Genomic DNA, 16,730 nt, shown 5'->3' with positions numbered 1-16,730 from the left:
GAACAGAGCCGGACCAGAGGAAAGAGAAGGACGGAAGGAGAGGAGGACGGGTGAGGAAGGTCGGGTGGTAGAGGGAGGGTCGAAAGGTCAGGAGGAAGGCGAGGATCCTTATGTTCTATTGAATTATTTGGTTCTTCTCTCTCTGCAGCAGCATTGGTGGTTTATTTTAATGCATTATTCCATTTTTTTTATGTCACTATGGTAATTGCTCAATCCAGTTCCTCTAATACGCGTGCTCGTGGTCATCCTATAAATTACGTCTCGTTAATAAGATTTTAAGGTTTATTAAAAGGCTTTGATGTCTGCTTTGTTTGCTGTTGATTGACAGGTTGAAAACTTGCTTTCTTGTTGCTTAATTATTCCACCGCTGCTCTCTCTCTCTTTCCTTGTCTGAGTTTTTAACACTATTATTTGGGAGGGAGGAGGGAAGGAAAGAGAGAAGGAGGGAAGGAGGGAGGGAAGGAGGAAAGAAGGACAGAGGGAGGGAAGGAAGGAAGGAAGGGGGGAAGGAAGGAAAGAAGGACAGAGGGAGGGAAGGAAGGAAGGAAGGGAGGAAGGAAGGAAAGAAGGACAGAGGGAAGGAAGGAGGGAAGGAAAGAAGGACAGAAGGAAGGAAGGAAGGAAGGAAGGGGGGAAGTAAGGAAAGAAGGACAGAGGGAAGGAAGGAAGGAAGGAGGGAAGGAAAGAAGGACAGAAGGAAGGAAGGAAGGAAGGAAGGAAAGCAGGACAGAAGGAAGGAAGGAAGGAAGGTAGGAGGAAGGGAAGACAGAAAGAAGGAAGGAATTAAGGAAGGAAGGAAGGAAGGAAGGAAGGAAGGAAGGAAGGAAGGAAGGAAGGAAGGAAGGAAGGAAGGAACAGTCAAAACAGATTTGTCATTTTCATAATTTCTTCAATCCCTTTCTCTCTTTCACTTTTACTCACTTTCTTGCAGTCTGATTGCTTAAGGAAAGAAGGACAGAGGAAAGAAGGAAGGAAAGAAGGACGGAAGGGGGGGAGAAGGAAGGAAGGAAGGGAGGAAGGAAAGGACGAAGGAAGGAAAGGAGGGAGAAAGAAGGAAGGAAAGAAGGAAGGGAGAAAGGAAAGGGAGGAAGGACAGAGGAAATAGGGGGTGAAGAATCCCAAGATAGAGTCATTTTCATACTTTCTTCAATCCCTCCCTCTTTCGTTCTCTCTTTCCTTTCTCTCTTTCTTGCAGTCTGATTGCTTATTTCTCTCTTTCCCCCTCTTTTGTTTATCCTCTCAAAGCTCTTTTGTCCTCTCTCTCTTTCTCTCGTTTCATGTTCTCCTGCTGTTTCACTCTTTCCCCTTGTGTTTCTTGAGAAAGGAGGAAGGAAGAAGGGAGGAAGGAAGAAGGGAGGAAAGAAGGAAGGGAGGAAGGGGAGGAAGGAAGGGGAGGAAGAAGGAAGGGAGGAAGAAGGAAGGAAAAGAGGGAGGAAAGGGAGGAAGGACGGAGGAAGGAAGGGGGGTAGGAGGGAGGGAGGAAAGAAAGAAGGGAGGAGGGAGGGAGGAAAGAAAGAAGGGAGGAGGGAGGGAGAGAGAGAGTAAGGAAAATAGGAAGGAAGGAAAGAAGGTCAGAGGAAAGACGGCAGGAAAGGAGGGAGAAGGAAGGAAGGGAGGAAGGAAAGGACGAAGGAAGGGATAAGAAGGAAGGAAAGGAGGGAGAAAGAAGGAAGGGAGAAAGGAAAGGGAGGAAGGACAGAGGAAAGAGGGGGTGAAGAATCCCAAGATAGAGTCATTTTCATACTTTCTTCAATCCCTCCTTCTTTCTTTCTCTCTTTCCTTTCTCACTTTCTTGCCGTCTGATTGCTTCTTTCTCTCTTTCCTTTCTCTTTCTTGCAGCCTGATCTCTTATTTCTCTCTTTCCCCCTCTTTTGTTTATCCTCTCAATGCTCTTTTGTCCTCTCTCTCTCTCTCTTTCTCTCTTTTTTCACGTTTTCTCCTGCTGTTTCACTCTTTCCCCTTGTGTTTCACTTTTTCTCTTTTTCCCCTTTCTTTATCTTTGTGACTCACTCTTTCCTTCTCTCTTTCCACGTCTGACTCACTGACTCTCTATTTTAATCTCTCTCTCTCCGTGCCTACTCTCCCACTCTTTTCTTTTTCTGTCGATGTGTTCAAATCCTCCTTGTCTGCGTCTGTCCTTTTTTTTTTTTTTTTTTTTACTTTTACTGTATATCTCTCCTCCCATCTGTCTGTTTTTTCTTCTGTGTCTATCTTTTGTTGTCTCTTTTGTTCTTGTACATAAAAGTTTGCCGCCCTTTCTTCCTCTCTATCATCATTCCTTTGTATACTGTATGTCTTTCTCTCTCTCTCTTTCTCTCTCTCTTATTCTCTCCATACTCACTAGTCAAACCAAATATGGTGGCGCAAATCCTCTCCAGCCTTTTCTGTCTATCATCCTTCTCCCTCTGTGTGCAACCTGATTGACTCAATCCCCGCCCCCCACTTACACTTACACACACACACACACACACACACACATACATAAACGCACACTCCTCCGAAAGCACTCACTCCACGCATATGTATCTGAATTAGCCTTGGTTGCCCGCGGCGACTTCCATCTTAATAAGTGCATTGTTTATGGGCCTATAAGCAAAATGTTGCCTGCACAGCTCATTACTGCTGAGTGGTGAGGGAAACTCCCAGGAGGCAGCGCACACACACACACACACATGCACGCACATGCACGCACACACACACACATGCACACACACACACACACACACACACACAGACTCTCCTGCCTGCCACACATTCAGTGCTACTGACTGGTTCTGACTCCTGTATCCTTCATGTCTGCATCAGTCTTTCATGCACAGAAAAAGAAGAAGAAGAAGAAGAAGAAGAAGAAGAAGAAGAAGCAGAAGCAGAAGCAGAAGCAGAAGCAGAAGAAGAAGAAGGAGAAGCTTTAATAGTTATAACAATAGTAACTTTGGTAATTAAATGATTTACTAAAGCTTTAAAACAATGGTCAGTTCTCCATATGAACACTGAAATGGGTTTTTGCTCACTTGAATCATTAAATATTGGCCATTTAAACTTCTCTTCATATAATGCACTTTCAATGACAAAATACACAATCCTCCATCTAGAAATATACTGAAGCAGTCTTCTTAAGCAAGTATGAGAGGATATTTTTTTAGTGTAAATCTTTCTCTTTTCCATTTTGTTACTATGACTCCACTGCAGCTCAACAAGGAAACACAAAGAGGGAATTTTGTACTAATAAAACTGAAACCTTGGAAGATATCCACTTGACTTAACTAACTGCTGAAGGCTGAAGCTTCATATTTGCTTCAGATTAACTTTTGAAAACATTTGTTAAAAACGATGACTGTATTTGTCCCAATCACTTATGAAGACATCTTCTAATGGTCAGTACACTGTAAAAAAGGATTTAGGGTTTAAGTTAGATGGACAAATGTTATCATGTTGAGTCCCGTTACCGTTACCGTCCTCTTACGCTTATCCGGGGTCGGGTCGCGGGGGCAGCAGCCTAAGCAGGGAAGCCCAGACTTCCCTCTCCCCAGCCACTTCGTCCAGCTCTTCCCGGGGGATCCCGAGGCGTTCCCAGGCCAGCTGAGAGACATAGTCTCTCCAGCGTGTCCTGGGTCTTCCTCGGGGTCTCCTACCGGTGGGAGGTGCCCTGAACACCTCACCAGGGAGGCGTCCGGGAGTCATCCAGACTAGATGCCCGAGCCACCTCATCTGGCTCCTCTTGACTCGGAGGAGCAGCGGGTCTACTCCGAGCTCCCTCCGGATAACTGAGCTTCTCACCCTGTCTCTAAGGGAGAGCCCAGCCACCCTGCGGAGGAAGCTCATTTCGGCAGCTTGTACCCGCGATCTTGTTCTTTCGGTCACTACCCAAAGCTCATGACCATAGGTGAGGGTAGGACGTGACAACTTGAGTAGACACAACTTAACTCAGTCAAAGCAACAAGATAAACCGACTAAGTTAAGTTGAGTCAACACATTTTTTTTTTTTACAGTGTAATAGATTATTAGATCAATATAGGACAACTTTTGGGTTGCCAGGTTTGACTTTTTAGGAAGCTTATAAATTCATCAGGAAAATATTATCAATGGATCATAAACCACTTTTAGCAACTTAACCTTCCTGTCGTCCTCCCGGGTCAAATTGACCCCATCTCTTTTTGACTATTCCTTCTTTCCTCCCTTCTTCCCTCTTTCTTTAATTTTTCCTTCGTTATTCCCCTCCTTCCTTCTTTCTTTGTTCCCTCCTCCTTCCATACTTCTTTCCTCATTTCCTTCCATCCGTCCTTCCTTCCTTCCTCTTTTCCTCCTTACTCATGCCCTTCCTTCCTTGCTGCCTCCCTCCCTCCTTAATCTTTCCCTTCCTTCCTTCCTTCCTTAATCCTTTCCTTCCTTCCTCCTTCCTCCCTCCCTCCTTCCTTCCTTCCTCCTGTCCTTCCTTGACCTGAGGACAACATTCGCAGCCTGCAGATGGGAACACTTGAGAACTCTTCATTAATGAGTTGTCAACCGTCATAATTGCTGATGACAATCTCATTTTGCTGATGGCTGATTAGAGACAAACAAAGCCATGTGCATTTATTAATGACTCGTTAACGACGGCAACTGCAGACTTAATATGCTTGTTATAGGTAATGAAAAACATGGCAACCTGAAAGCTGATTTTGCTAAAAACCAATCCAGTTACATTTCAATTACAATCAATTTATTCATAATTTAGACTAAATACCTCTCAGTATAATACAATACTTTTCAAGACCTGAGGAAGAAGGAAGGAAAGGAGGAAAGAGAGGAAGGAAAGGAGGGAGGAAGAAGGAAGGAAATGAGGAAAGAGAGAAAGGAAAGGAGGCAGGAAGAAGGAAGGAAAGAAGGAACGGGAGGAATGAAGGAAAGAAGGAAGGGAGGAAGAAGGAAGGAAAGGAGGAAGGAAAGGAGGGAGGAAGAAGAAAGGAAAGAAGGAAGGGAGGAAGGAAAGGAGGGAGGAAGAAGGAAGGAAAGATGGAAGGGAGGAAGGAAAGGAGGGAGGAAGGGAAAGGAGGAAGGAAAGGAAGGAGGGAGGACGAAGGAAGGAAAGGAGGGAGGAAGGCAAGGAGGGAGGAAGAAGGAAGGAAAGAAGGAAGGGAGGAAGAAGGAAGGAAGGAAAGAAGGGAGGGAGGAAGGAAAGGAGGGAGGAAGAAAGAAGGAAGGGAGGAAGGAAAGGAGGGAGGAAGAAGGCAGGAAAGAAGGAAGGGAGGAAGGAAAGGAGGGAGGAAGGGAGGAAGGAAAGGAGGGAGGGAGGAAGAAGGAAAGAAAGAAAGGAAGAAGGAAGGAAAGAAGGAAGGAAAGGAAGGAGGGAGGGAGGACGAAGGAAGGAAGGAAGGACTGGAAGGAAGGACAGGAGGGAGGAAGGTATGAAGGAGGAAAGAAAGAAGGAAGGAGGGAGGGAGGAAGGGAGGAAGGGCGGAGGAAAGAAGGAAGGAAGGTATGAGTGAGGAAAGAAAGAAGGAAGGAGGGAGGGAGGGAGGAAGGACAGAGGAAAGAAGGAAGGAAGGTAGGAGGGAGAAAGGAAAAGAGGAAGGAAAGCTGATTTCACTAAACCAATCCAGTTCCATTTACAGATCAGATCAATGGACTCAGGGCAGTTGTATCAGACTGTGAGTGAACTCTAGTTGTACTTAATAAACTGGCAGCCGAGTGTATTTCGCCTCATTGAAAAGTGATACTGGTATTTTAAAACAGGAAGCACTGTTGTCAACTCTTCCTGCCAGATACTAGTTCTTTTTTTTTTTTTTCTTGCAACCTCACTTGGCTAAAAAGAGAGTAAAGCTGTTTTCCCCCTCAATCTGTTCTTCTTGGCAGTGCAGCGAAAGAGCAGCAGTCAGCATGAATTAAGAAGTCTGACTTCTACAAAAGCAATATGCATGAATCTTTTTTTTTTTGTCTGGATGATTATACGCATCAACGTTTCAACATTTAACCACATTTTTAAAAAACAAGATTAAGCATGCAATTAGAGGTGAGAGGTGACTCAAAGAAGGTAAAGATTTAACACTTTGTTTGGAAGTAAAGTATAGTTTACTAACCCTCCTGTTGTCCTCGAGTCAAGGAAGGAAGGGAGGAAGAAGGAAGGAACAATGGAAGGGAGGAAGGAAAGATGGAAGGACGGAAGGAAGGAAGAAAGGAAGGAAGGATGGAAGGAATGATGGAAGGAAGGAAGGAAGGAAGGAAGGAATGAATGATGGAAGAAGGAAGTAAGGAAAGCAGGGAGGAAGGAAGGAAGTGAGGATGAAAGAAGGAAGGAAGGAATGATGGAAGAAGGAAGTAAGGAATGCAGGGAGGAAGGAAGGAAGGAAGCGAGGATGGAAAGATGGACAGACGAAAGATGGAAGGACGGAAGGAAGGAAGGAATGATGGAAGGAAGGAAGGAATGATGGAAGAAGGAAGGACGGAAGGAAGGAATGATGGAAGGAAGGAAGGAATGATAGAAGAAGGAAGTAAGGAATGCAGGGAGGAAGGAAGGAAGGAAGGAAGCGAGGATGAAAGAAGGAAGGAAGGAATGATGGAAGAAGGAAGGAAGGAAAGGAGGGAGGAAGGACGGAAGGAAGCGAGGATGGAAAGAAGGAAGGACGGAAGAAGGAAGGAAGGACAGGAGGAAGGAAGAAAGGAAGGGAAGAACGGAGGAAAGGAAAGAAGGAAGGCAGGAAGGTAGGGGGGAGGAAAGGAACAATCAGAACAGACGGGGTCAATTTGACCCGGGAGGACGACACAAGGGTTAAGAAGAGCTTTTGATTACATTCAATCTCATTCAACATTACCTCAAACATGCAGAAACAGAGGTGAAGCCCCCGTGCTGGTGTCCAAGTTTGGGTAGAGAAGGAAAACAAGTGGGCGTAAGTACCGGAAAATGTCCCTTTAAACCATAGACTGTATAAAAGAAATGGACGTAACATCCGTGACGTCACCCATTGGTTTGTGGACTGCTGCTCGGAAGCCAATAGTTTCGAATCTGGGCAGCGCCATCTTGAAAATTTCAGGTGCATGCTGGGAAAAATAAAAGCACGGATTCTACTTATATGGGCATGAGGCGGAGCCATGGGTGGAGCGGGGAGGTTGCTATGGTTGCGAGGGCTGGATCTCGAGGACATTGGTCAATCAACCTGTCAATCAGGACGTAGCCACGCCCTAATGCATACCCTGCTTTATCATCAAATATAAAATCAGGGAGGCCAAAATGTCCCAAATGAACATCATACTGCATTGAAGAAGGCTTTAAACTAGCGATTGAGACCATAAACACATTTTGAAAACGTTTACTGAGGTTAGAAATCAAGTGAGAAGTTGGTGAATTCTCCATTGACTTGTATAGAGACGGTCGCCCCCTGGTGGCCTTTTGATAGAATGCAGCTCTAAGTTACTTCCACGTTGGCTTCATTTCAGAGGACCGGAGTTCCCCGCCTGCTTTAAACATGCACTAACCAATTTTTGGCCTCTTGGTGGCAGCAGAGACAAGTAGTGAACGCAACATTAACATAATATCATCTTTAAAGCTGATACGTTGATCTTGTTAGGAAACTTTTGCTTATTTACACATCTGGCAACATTATCATTCATTTAAAGTGGAGTTTCTGTCCATCTGGTAAATGCAAGTCAAATATTCACTCTCTTTTAACTCTGTTTTTGCTCTCTACCAACTCCTGAGGGAAATATCTGGCTCTTTAGCTACTAAATGCTCCACTATGTTCCCCAAGCTAGTCCCTAACTGCTTGTTTGCCGACACAGTCTGTTCTCACTCCCAACATGTCTAGCCTTTTCAGGGAGGAGGAGAGACGCAGTAAGTAACTGAACATATGGGGAATGACGTCTTCCTGTGCAGTGCAGAAACACTAAAGGAGTGAAACTAAAATGATTGGTTGAGTCCTGCATGTCACCGTATCACAGTTAATCCTCCTGTTGTCCTCGAGGAAGGAGGAAGGAAAGGAGGAAGAAGGAAGGAAAGGAGGGAGGAAGGAAGGAAGGAAGGAAAGGAGGGAGGGAGGAAGGAAGGAAAGAAGGGGGGGGGAAGGAAGGAAGGAAGGGAGGGAGGAAACAAGGAAGGAGAGAGGGGCGAGAAAGGAAAAGAGGAAGGAAGGAAAGAAGGACAGAGTAAAGTAGGGAGGGAGGAAGGTAAGGGGAGGAAAGAAAGAGAGAAGGAGGGAGGAAGGAAGGAAGGAAGGAAGGAAGGAAGGAAGGAAGGGAGGGAGGGAGGAAGGAAGGGAGGAAAGAAGGAGTGAGATTATGCAGTGAGTAACCAATTACATGTAAAGGTAATTACATCACAAAATAAATGTAATCTGATTACATCCGGTATAAAGCTTATCTGTTGAATATAACATTCATTGTGTTGCTTGGCAAATATATACACACATACATACAGAAAACACAAAAAGGCAAGCAGCCACTTATACTGACACATAAATATATAAATATAGGAAGGAGGGAAAGGAGGGAGGAGGGAGGAAGGAAGGAAAGGAGGAAGGAGGAAGGAAAGGAGGAAAAGAGGTAGGAAGGAAGGAGGGAAGGAAAGGACTAAGGAGGGAGGAAGGAAGGGAAGGAGGAAAAGAGGGAGGAAGGAAGGAGAGAAGGAAAGGAGGAAGGAAGGAAAGGAGTAAGGAGGGAGGAAGAAAGGAGGAAGAGAGTAAAGAGGGAGGGAGGAAGGAAGGAAAGGAGTAAAGAGGGAGGGAGGAAGGTAGGAGAGAAGGAAAGGAGGAAGGAAGGAAAGGAGTAAGGAGGGAAGGAAAGGACTAAGGAGGGAGGAATGAAGGAAAGGACTAAGGAGGGAGGAAGGAAGGGAAGGAGGAAAAGAGGGAGGAAGGTAGGAGAGAAGGAAAGGAAGAAGGAAGGAAAGGAGGAGGGAGCAAAGAAAGGGAAGGAGTTAAATCAACATTTTACAAGCTTTGGAAAGACTATTATTTGTTGTGAATCTGAATATGACCTCAAAATGTTCTTTAAATAAAAAAATAATAAGTATTGCAAAAGACTCATTCAGAAACCAGTGTCAAAAACTTAGTGAACAGCCTTGTTGATAGGGAGGAAGGAAGGAAGGAAGGAAGGAGAGAAGGGAGGAAGGAAGGAAATGAGTAAGGAGGAAGGAAGGAAGGAAGGAAGGTAGGTAGGAAGGAAGGAAGGAAAGGACTAAGGAGGGAGGAAGGAAGGAAAGGAGGAAAGGACTAAGGAGGGAGGAAGGAAGGAAAGGAGGAAAGGACTAAGGAGGGAGGAAGGAAGGAAAGGAGGAAAAGAGGGAGGAAGGTAGGAGAGAAGGAAAGGAGGAAGGAAGGAAAGGAGTAAGGGGGGAGGAAGGAAGGGGGAAGGAAAGGAGGAAGAGAGTAAAGACGGAGGGAGGAAGGAAGGAAAGGAATAAAGAGGGAGGAAGGAAGGAAGGAAGGAGAGAAGGGAGGAAGGAAGGAAAGGAGTAAGGAGGGAGGAAGGAAGGAGAGAAGGAAAGGAGGAAGGAAGGAAAGGAGTGAGGAGGGAGGAAGGAAGGAGGAAGGAAAGGAGGAAGGGAGTAAAGAGGGAGGAAGGATGGAAGGAAAGGAGTAAAGAGGGAGGAAGGAAGGAAGGAAGGAAGGAAAGGAGTAAGGAGGGAGGAAGGAAGGAGAGAAGAAAAGGAGGAAGGAAGGAAAGGAGTGAGGAGGGAGGAAGGAAGGAGGTAGGAAAGGAGGAAGGAAGGAAGGAAAGGAGGAGGGAGCAAAGAAAGGGAATGAGTTAAATCAACATTTTACAAGTTTTGGAAAGACTATTATTTGTTGTGAATCTGAATATGACCTCAAAATGTTCTTTAAATAAAAAAATAATAAGTATTGCAAAAGACTCATTCAGAAACCAGTGTCAAAAACTTAGTGAACAGCCTTGTTGATAGGGAGGAAGGAAGGAAGGAAGGAAGGAAGGAAGGAGAGAAGGGAGGAAGGCAGGAAATGAGTAAGGAGGAAGGAAGGAAGGAAGGTAGGTAGGAAGGAAGGAAGGAAAGGAGTAAGGAGGGAGGAAGGAAGGAGGGAAGGAAAGGACTAAGGAGGGAGGAAGGAAGGAAAGGACTAAGGAGGGAGGAAGGAAGGGAAGGAGGAAAAGAGGGAGGAAGGTAGGAGAGAAGGAAAGGAGGAAGGAAGGAAAGGAGGAAGGAGGGAGGAAGGAAGGGGGAAGGAAAGGAGGAAGAGAGCAAAGACGGAGGGAGGAAGGAAGGAAAGGAGTAAAGAGGGAGGAAGGAAGGGGGAAGGAAAGGAGGAAGAGAGTAAAGACGGAGGGAGGAAGGAAGGAAAGGAGTAAAGAGGGAGGAAGGAAGGAAGGAAGGAAGGAAAGGAGTAAGGAGGGAGGAAGGAAGGAAAGGACTAAGGAGGGAGGAAGGAAGGGAAGGAGGAAAAGAGGGAGGAAGGTAGGAGAGAAGGAAAGGAGGAAGGAAGGAAAGGAGTAAGGAGGGAGGAAGGAAGGAGGTAGGAAAGGAGGAAGGGAGTAAAGAGGGAGGAAGGAAGGAAGGAGAGAAGGGAGGAAGGAAGGAAGGAGAGAAGGGAGGAAGGAAGGAAGGAGAGAAGGGAGGAAGGAAGGAAGGAAAGGAGGAGCATAGAAAGGGAAGGAGTTAAATCAACATTTTACAAGCTTTGGAAAGAATATTATTTGTTGTGAATCTGAATATGACCTCAAAATGTTCTTTAAATAAAAATAATAAGTATTGCTCATTCAGACTCATTCAGAAACCAGTGTCAAAAACTTAGTGAACAGCCTTGTTGATAGTTCAATCATCATTTTTCCTTTACTGCAGTCTGATCTACATACTTATGATTTGTTTTGGTGGTTTGTGCTTTAAAGTCAACACATTCCTCTTTTAATTCAAGTCATATTGAAACACTTTTAATAAAACTTTGACGCTAATCAGTGTCGAGTGCTGTTGTGAAGTTTGCACTGGCCGAATTATGATTTAGATTTTTTTATGACTTTTCAGCTCTAATGCCCGAAGTTGAATTCATTTCTTTGAAAAGTAAGGAGTGTAAGGAGGGAGGAAAGGAGGATGGAAGGAAGGAAGGGAAGGAGGAAGGAAGGGAGTAAGGAAGGAGGGAGGGAGGGAGGAAGGAAGGAAAGGAGTAAAGAGGGTGGAAGGAAGGAAGGAAGGAAGGAAAGGAGGAAAAGAGGGAGGAAGGAAGGAAGGAAAGGAGGGAGGGAGAGAGGGAGGAAGGAAGGAAGCAAGGAAAGGAAGAAGGAAGGGAGTAAGGAGGGAGGGAGGGAGGAGGGAAGGAAAGGAGTAAAGAGGGAGGAAGGAAGGAAGGAAGGAAGGAAAGGAGGAAAAGAGGGAGGAAGGAAGGAGAGAAGGGAGGAAGGAAGGAAAGGAGGAAGGAGGAAGGAAGGAAGGAAGGGAGTAAGGAGGGAGGAAGGAAGGAAGGAAGGAAAGGAGAAAAAGAGGGAGGAAGGAAGGAAAGGAGTAAGGAGGGAGGAAGGAAGGAGGAAGGGAAGGAGGAAAGGAGTAAGGAAGCCATATTGAAACACTTTTAATAAAACTTTGACGCTAATCAATGTCGAGTGCTGTTGTGAAGTTTGCACTGGACGAATTATAATTTATATTTTTATGACTTTTCAGCTCTAATGCCGAAGTTGAAATCATTTCTTTGAAAAGTAAGGAGTGTAAGGAGGGAGGAAAGGAGGATGGAAGGAAGGAAGGGAAGGAGGAAGGAAGGGAGGAAGGAAGGAGGGAGGGAGGGAGGGAGGAAGGAAGGAAAGGAGTAAGGAGGGAGGAAGGAAGGAAAGGAGGAAAAGAGGGAGGAAGGAAGGAAGGAAAGGAGGGAGGGAGAGAGGGAGGAAGGGAGGAAGGAAGGAAGGAAAGGAGTAAAGAGGGAGGAAGGAAGGAAGGAGAGAAGGAGGATGGAAGGAAAGGAGTAAAGAGGGAGGAAGGAAGGAAAGGAGGAAAAGAGGAAAAGAGGGAGGAAGGAAGGAGAGAAGGGAGGGAGGGAGGAAGGAAAGGAGTAAGGAGGAAGGAAGGAAGGAAGGAAGGAAGGAAGGAAGGAAGGAAGGAAGGAAGGAAAGGAGGAAAAGAGGGAGGAAGGAAGGAAGGAGAGGAGGAAAGGAGGAAGGAAGGAAAGGAGTAAAGAGGGAGGAAGGAAGGAAGGAGAGAAGGAGGATGGAAAGAAGGAAGGAGGGAGGGAGGAAGGAAGGAAAGGAGTAAGGAGGAAGGAAGGAGGAAGGAAGGAAGGAAAGGAGGAGGGAGCAAAGAAAGGCAAGAAGGGGAAGAACGAAGGATATATATATCTCGTGTGGCAGCTGTGACTTCACACTGGTTATTACAGTCTTTACTCCCCCTGGAACAGCGCTGATGGAGCTGTGCTGCCGAGAGACGGAGGTCACATGAGTCAAGAGCTACAACACATGAAACACATGAAGAAGAGATAATCCAGCCCCCCCCCCCCCTCCTGCCCCCCCCATCCCTCTCTCTCACTTTTACATTTAAGGCGTTTGAACCAATGGTTTTATTATTGGCTCTGGTACACTGTGATGATTCCCTCCCATCCCAGAGCGACACCCCATAATAAGCACCATCACACTCACTTGCGCTTACAGTTCATGCATCCACACTTAATTGAGAGCGTTTTTGAAAGACGGGGGTATGTCAACAGTTTATTAGAAGCAACACAAGACTTTAATAGCCAATGACATTTACAGCTGGGGAAGGAAGGAAGGAAGGAAAGGAGGGAAGAAAGGAAGGAAAGGAGGAAAAGAGGGAGGAAGGAAGGAAAGGAGTAAGGACGGAGGAAGGAAGGAGGGAAGGAAAGGACTAAGGAGGGAGGAAGGAAAGGAGGAAAAGAGGGAGGAAGGAAGGAGGTAAGGGAGGGAGAAAGGAAGGAAAGGAGTAAGGAGGGAAGAAGGAAGGAAAGGAGGAAAAGAGAGAGGAAGAAAGGAAGGAAAGGAGGAAGGACGGAGGAAGGAAGGAAGGAGGGAAGGAAAGGACTAAGGAGGGAGGTAGGAAGGAAAGGAGGAAAAGAGGGAGGAAGGAAGGAGATAAGGGAGGGAGGAAGGAAGGAAAGGAGGAAGGACGGAGGAAGGAAGGAGGGAAGGAAAGGACTAAGGAGGGAAGGAAGGAAGAAAAGGACTAAGGAGGGAGGAAGGAAGGAAAGGAGGAAAAGAGGGAGGAAGGAAAGGACTAAGGAGGGAGGAAGGAAGGAAAGGAGTAAGGAGGGAAGAAGGAAGGAAAGGAGGAAGGAAGGAAGGAAGGAAAGGAGGAGGGAGCAAAGAAAGGGAAAGTGAGAAAAACATGCAAAGAGAAGAGGGAAAAGGGAAAAAGGAGGGAATTAAAACAGTGTGTTCACTTATCTTCCAAACCACTGTCAAACTTAAGGCTGTGTAGCAGATTCAATGCAGTGAAGATCGTCCAAAGAACTGCTCCGAGACAAATACGTTTAAGAGACAGATCTCCTTAATAAATAAAGCTTGAAGAGGCATGTAGCAACATCATTGGATTATGCATGCTCTCGGTTCACTGTGTGTTAGCCCACAAGCTCTGGCAAGAAAAAGGATGGTACACTTACAGAGTGCCCAGTTCTTGATCCACCTGGTCCAATTTCTTGTGTTTGTTGGCAGTGTCCAGAGGGTTGAAGTAAGAAGGGAAGTGGTGGAGGGAGGGGTGGGGGTGGGGGGGGGGGGACACTAGCCTGGTAGCCTAAAAAGCTTTCCAAATATGTTTGCACTAAGGCATCTGACTCCTCAACCATCTTGTAATGTACTTCCATGGCTTTAACCCTCCTGTTGTCCTCAGGTCAAGGAATGAGGAAGGAAGGAAAGGAGTAAGGAGGGAGGTAAGGAAGGAAGGAAGGAAGGAAAGGAGGAAAAGAGGGAGGAAGGAAGGAGAGAAGGGAGGAAGGAAGGAAAGGGGGAAAAGAGGGAGGAAGGAAGGAAGGAAAGGAGGGAGGGAGAGAGGGAGGAAGGACGGAAGGAAGGAAGGAAGGAAGGAAAGGTGGGAGGGAGAGAGGGAGGAAGGAAGGAAAGGAGTAAAGAGGGAGGTAAGGAAATGAAGAAGGAAGAGAGGGAGGAAGGAAGGAAGTAGAGGAGGAAGGAAGGAAGGAAGGAAATGAGGAGGGAGGAAGGAAAGAAATGAGTAAGGAGGAAGGAAGGAAGGAAGGAAGGAAGGAAGTGAGGAACGAAGTATGGAAGGAGGAGGGAGCAAAGAAAGAGGGAAGGAGGGGAAGAACAAAGGAAAAATTAAAGAAAGGGGAAGGAAAGAAAGAGAGAAGGAGAGAAGAGAGAAGGAAGGAGGGAAGGAAAGAAGGAACAGTCAAAAGGGGTTGAAGTAAGAAGGGAAGTTGTGGGGTGGAGTGGGGACTAGCCTGGTAGCCTACAAAGCTTTCCAAATATGTTTGCACTAAGGCATCTTAGGTGTAATGGCTCCTCAACCATCTTGTAATGTACTTCCATGGCTTTAACCCTCCTGTTGTCCTCAGGTCAAGGAATGAGGAAGGAAGGAAAGGAGTAAGGATGGAGGTAAGGAAATGAAGAAGAAGGAAGTGAGGAAGGAAAGGAGGAAGGAAGGAAAGGAGGAAGGAAATGAGGAGGGAGGAAGGAAAGAAATGAGTAAGGAGGAAGGAAGGAAGGAAGGAAGCAAAGAAAGAAGTGAGGAACGAAGTATGGAAGGAGGAGGGAGCAAAGAAAGAGGGAAGGAGGGGAAGAACAAAGGAAAAATTAAAGAAAGGGGAAGGAAAGAAGGAGAGAAGGAGGGATGGAGGAAGGACACAGAAGGAAGGAGGGAAGGAAAGGAGGAAAAAAGGAAGGAAGGAAGGAAGTAGAGGAGGAAGGAAGGAGGAAGGAAGGAAGGAAAGGAAGGAGGGGTGTCAAACATGCGGCCCGTGGGTCAGAACCGGCCCGCCAAGGGGTGCAATCCGGCCCACTTTCCTTCCTGTATTCTTTTCCTTCCTTCCATCTGGCCTTCCTACCTTCCTTTTATCCTTTCTTTGTTCCTTCCTTCCTTTCTTCCTTCCATCTGTCCTTCCTCCCTCTCTTCCTTCTGCCCTTCTTCCCTTTCTTCCTTCCATCTGTCCTTCCTCCCTCTCTTCCTTCTGTCCTTCCTTCCATCTGTCCTTCCTCCCTTTCTTCCTTCTGTCCTTCCTTCCATCTGTCCTTCTTCCCTTTCTTCCTTCTGTCCCTCCTTCCATCTGTCCTTCCTCCCTTTCTTCCCTCCTTCCTTCCTTCCTTCCTTCCTTCTTTCCCTCCATCTTTTTAATAATCCGGCCCACATTAGATCAAATTGGTCTGTATGTGGCCCTTGAATGAAAATGAGTTTGACACCTCTGAAGGAAGGAGGGAGCGAAAGGAGGAAAAAGGGAAGGAAGGAAGTAGAGGAGGAGGAAGGAAGGAGGGAAGGAAAGGAAGGAGGGGTGTCAAACATGCGGCCCGTGGGCCAAAGGGGTGCAATCCGGCCCACTTTCCTGCCTGTGTTCTTTTCCTTCCTTCCATCTGGCCTTCCTACCTTCCTTTTATCCTTTCTTTGTTCCTTTCTTCCTTCCATCTGTCCTTCCTCCCTCTCTTCCTTCTGTCCTTCCTTCCATCTATCCTTCCTCCCTTTCTTCCTTCTGTCCTTCTTCCCTTTTTTCCTTCTGTCCTTCCTTCCATCTGTCCTTCCTACTTCCTTTTATCCAACCTTCCTTCCCCACATTAGATCATGAATGAAAATGAGTTTGACTCCTCTGTCTTACACCAATAGCTGCTTGGTCTTCATAAATATTGAACCTGTGACTCACCGTGCTGTATGCCAGGTGCTGATGGCTCGTTGCTTGTGTCCAGAATGCTGAGATCATGAAGCATTTCACCTTCAAATGAGAGAGAGGCCACTTCTTCATGTGGTTGATCACACTTTGTAGGAAGTGCTTTGCATTGATTGGTGTAAGCTTTGCATTTGACTCCAAGGAGGAAACTGATCCAAAATGTCCCGAAGCTTGGTGCTTTCAATGCCTCCTCTGATTTCTCTCCTGGAGAGTCTTTGAATGCTGCCAGCACTTGGATGGTACGCTTCAGTAGCTGTTCTGATCTCAGATGTGTGATTGAATGAGCCTGGAGTTGCTGAGACAGGTTTGGAAGTTCAGAAAGTGCATGTCACACAGAAATGCCTTGCTTTGCATACGAAGTTTGTCTCTCTTTTGTTGTTTCTTATTTTGACTTCCGCACCTTTTTCAAAGTGTTCAGTTCTTTATATGACCTCCACACAGCCTTTACAGCGTAGAAATTGCTGGCCATCCATCCTGTATTTAAAACTCAGCCAATTTTCAGGACTTCTGAACCCTGTTTCTCGTGCTGCTTCCAGAAATTCCCGTAAATTTTGATTGGACTGACTGTAGAGATTATGGATCTTCTCCATGAGTGCTTTGAAGTGGTTTTATGGGTGTTGGCTGTTATTTACCTAACTTTCTGTCTAACCACTCTAACCAAGGATGCTTGTTTTTAGATTCCCTTCCCTGACTCTCAGTCCACACAGCTGGCCCGGGAGTTTTCATCTGGAAAGGAAGAAGAAGAAGAAGATATACAGTGGGATCAAAGCATTGTATTCAGTTGACTACTGGACCCCCACTCACATTCCCCTGTGGTGATGTTTAGTAGCCTAAGAGTAATTGGTTGGTTGATGAAGCAGGGCAAGAGAAGGAGAAGGGGAGATATACTGCCAGTGTGCCTGGGTTTCTAATTAGAGAAAGGTGCTTGCAAGCTGATGTCATCCACATAGATAGCGAAGGGAGATACTCATTAGAGAAATGTGCCACGGACATTGA

The sequence above is a fragment of the Scomber japonicus genome, chromosome 12 (genome assembly GCF_027409825.1).
Source record: "Scomber japonicus isolate fScoJap1 chromosome 12, fScoJap1.pri, whole genome shotgun sequence".
Lineage (NCBI taxonomy): Eukaryota > Metazoa > Chordata > Actinopteri > Scombriformes > Scombridae > Scomber > Scomber japonicus.
Note: the sequence above shows the minus strand (reverse complement) of the source record.